Source organism: Amblyraja radiata, chromosome 15, assembly GCF_010909765.2.
Source record: "Amblyraja radiata isolate CabotCenter1 chromosome 15, sAmbRad1.1.pri, whole genome shotgun sequence".
NCBI classification, from domain to species: domain Eukaryota; kingdom Metazoa; phylum Chordata; class Chondrichthyes; order Rajiformes; family Rajidae; genus Amblyraja; species Amblyraja radiata.
The window spans coordinates 53,833,759-53,837,593 of NC_045970.1; positions in this window are offsets into that span (position 1 = coordinate 53,833,759).

Genomic DNA, 3,835 nt, shown 5'->3' on the forward strand with positions numbered 1-3,835 from the left:
CATACTGCGTGTGTTGTTACTTAGGTAAAAGCTTTCAGGTTTTTGGGAATAAGCCCTCTTTGCAGCTCTGATGGACTTCTGTAGCTCGTACCGGGCTTTCTTGTGACCAAAATCATGTATCTACCTGTATTTATAACATATTGCGTAAAAATATTATAGAAATCATACCTGAAACTCGTCAGCGGACGGTGGAGGCTTTCAAGAGAGTTAGATAAAACTCTTAAGGATAGCGGATTTAAGGGCTATGGAGAAAAGTAATTGTCCAACCAAAGCACATTTGACATTGTGTTGACAATTGACCAATCACGCGCTTTGTTTCATGCTAGCTAGGCAGCGAGCACACTGGGATCATATCTGCCTCCCAATAACATCACAACAATAGCAAGGTTTTGAAGGAAGAAAGGTAATGCTAACCACTGGCTGATAATTAGTTTTACAATTGATTGATCTTTGTAAAGTTATGATGTTCTGAACTGTGAAATAAAAATGATCAATAAAAATGTCGAGCTAGGGTCAGAGTCAGGGTGAGGGTTAGGGTTAGGCATTTTCCTCTCAGTGGAAGATGCCTTAGCAGGGCTCTCAGTTTACTTTTTTTTCTCTATTGCTAGCTGGGCAACCTGGGCAACTTTTTATGAATGAATGAATGAATGAATGAATGAATGAATGAATGAATGAATGAATGAATGAATGAATGAATGAATGAATGAATGAATGAATGAATGAATGAATGAATGAATGAATGAATGAATGAATGAATGAATGACTGAATGAATGAATGAATGAATGAATGAATGAATGAATGAATGAATGAATGAATGAATGAATACGTTTATTGTCATTGCACAATACTGTGCAACGAAATTCCATTGCATCTCCTCCGGTTAAAAAATACAAACACGACAACCATTGACACATATGTACACTTATTAGTAAAAATAATAAATAAGTATTTAAAAAGAATTTTAAAAGAATGTTGCATTTCTTGGAATTACATTTTGCTTCCCCAGTGTTCTCTGTTGGAATTAAGTTATATTATCGCACATGGGTAGAAACTATTTTTTAGTCTACCTGTGCGAGCCTTCAGAGACCTGAATCGCCTCCCAGAGGGTAGCAGAGTGAAAAGGTGGTTGGCAGGGTGGGATGTGTCCTGCTTGATGTTTGTGGCCCGGCGCAAGCATCGGGCCCTATATATATCATCCAAGGAGGGCAGTTGAGCGTTTGTAATGCTCTTTGCAGTTTTTATAACTCTCTGCAGCGCCCTCCTCTGCAGCGCCCTCCTCTGCAGCGCCCTCCTCTCAGCCACAGTGCAGCTAGCAAACCACACCAGGATGCCATAGGAGAGGATACTTTCCACGGCGCATCGGTAGAAGGACAGCAGCAGCCAAATGACAGTTTAGGTGGTCATCACAGATGGCTGCTCTGCATTGGTGAGACCAAGCATAGGCTTGGCGATCGCTTCGGCCAACACCTCCGCTCGGTTCGCAATAACCAACCCGATCTCCCAGTGGCTCGGCACTTCCACTCCCCCTCCCATTCCCATGCGACCCTTATGTCCTGGGCCTCCTCCATGGCCAGAGTGAGGCCCACCGTAAATTGGAGGAGCAGCACCTCATATTTTGTTTGGGAAGTTTACACCCCAGAGGTATGAACATTGATTTCTCCAATTTCAGGTAGTCTCTGCCATCTCCTCCCTTTCCCAGCTCTCCATCAGCCCACAGTTTCTGCCTCTTCCTTTCTTCTTCCCGCCCCCCCCCCCCCCTCACATCAGTCTGAAGAAGGGTCTCGACCGAAACGTCACCTATTTCCTTCGCTCCATAGATGCTGCCTCAGCTGCTGAGTTTCTCCAGCATTTTTGTCCACCCATTCACACAAGTTCTGTTATCCCACTTTCTTCACCCACTCCCTACACATTAGGGGCAATTTTACAGATACAAGTTAACCTACAAAGCCAATGCATCTTTGGAATGTGGGAGGAAACCCACATACTTGCAGGGACAATGTGCAAATTCAACACAGACAGTGCCCGAGGACAGGATCGAACACAGATCTCTGGTGTGTGAGGCAGCAAGTCCACCAGCTGTGCCACTATATTTTGTTTTCCAACACACGAAAAATGATACGTTGATAACTTTGGTTACTAAAAGAAAGAAACTATCCATTTTCAGTCTTAAATCTCTAAGTGACGCTATGTCCCCCTTTACAGCTACTGTATGTTTTAATTCAGTTCAAGACTATGGGGCAGTACATTGGCCATAAAGTTGCTGCCTAAAAGTGCCAGAGACCCGGAATTGATCCAGAATATGGGTGCTGTCTGTATGGAGTTTGCTCTTTTTCCCTTTGATCGCATGGGTTTTCTCCGGGTGCTCTTGTTTCCTTCCACATTCCAAAGGTGTGCAGGTACCTTTTTTAGACCCAACCCAAAAAAGAATGTTTTCCTTTTGTCCAGAGATTCTGTCTGACCTGTTGAGTTACTCCAGCTTTATGTGTCAATCTTCAGTTTAAACCAGCATTTGTACTTCCTACACACACACACTACACGCAGGGGGGGGGGGGGGGAGGGTGTGGGAGGAGGGTGTCCCCCCTCCCATTGGTACAGAGTTTTTGCATTTTTCAGCTTGAAATTGTGCAATATGGTGCATACTGTAGCGGGTCTTTTAACTTATGCTTGAATGCAATATATATGCTTTAAATTGCATTAGCTATGAATAAGGTTAGACTAAATTACATTCCTAATTACATTCCACAGTAGAGACCATGCTCTGGTCAACACGTGCAGCACGTGAATGATCTTAGTATATTCATGTATGGAAATCAGATTATTATCAGACACTTGGCCCATGTTGACCAACCTGGGTCTCACTGTACACCTGATACTACTCCTGACCCTGACTCCAGTTGCATACCTTCTCTCATTCCTGATTCTGAGTCCAGCCTTACACCTGGCCCCCTATTCTACTCTGATCATAGCTGCTTACCTGCTTAGGTACCCAGCGCTGAACACTCCCCTGGTCCCAGCTTTGACTGCCCACCTAGTACTATTCCAGACTTTGACACTGGATGCACACTTGGCCTTGCTCCTAGCCCCTCTGTACTGACAATATATCTGGCCCACACATAAAGCCCCATATCTGACCCCCTTGACTTAACCTATCATGTTCAAGTCCACAGGCGCTTATCTAATGCAGTAATCTTTTATGGGGCACTTCATAGACCAAATTATGTATAACAAAATTTGCTACACCCATTGGCTTCCTTGTTATCTAACATGCTAGTTACTTTGTCAAAGAAGTCATCAATTGGTTGAACACAATTTCTCATCCATAAAATTATACTCACTCAGCTGTATAAGTATTCTGTTACCATTTCTTTCATTTTCCTAACAAACTATAGTGGTGTCATTTTCAACCCCAATATTTTCAGTATTTTGCTGTCTTCCTCTCAGCTGGGACTTTTCCGAAATGCAAAGTCCAATTACCATATATTTAAGCAATGTTATTCTATTAAATGTGATCTTGAGAGACATAATATTTTCTGTGGTATTCATAACACAACAATGATAAAAATATTTTTGTTTTGATTGCACCTACCATCATGCATACATTATTGTATTACAGTTAATATGTGCCCAGGGCAAATTTTTGTTCCAATGTTCCCCATTCCCAATTACTTTTACATTGAAGTGATTGAAATCCAAGTGAAGTTTAAATGGCATCATAAAAGTAAAACATTCGGAATGGATGATATTCATTGGTTGGGGTCAGTATCAGCACAAATCAGCGCCTCTACTTCCTGAGAAGATTACGGAGAGTCGGATTGTCAAGGAAGACTCTCTCTA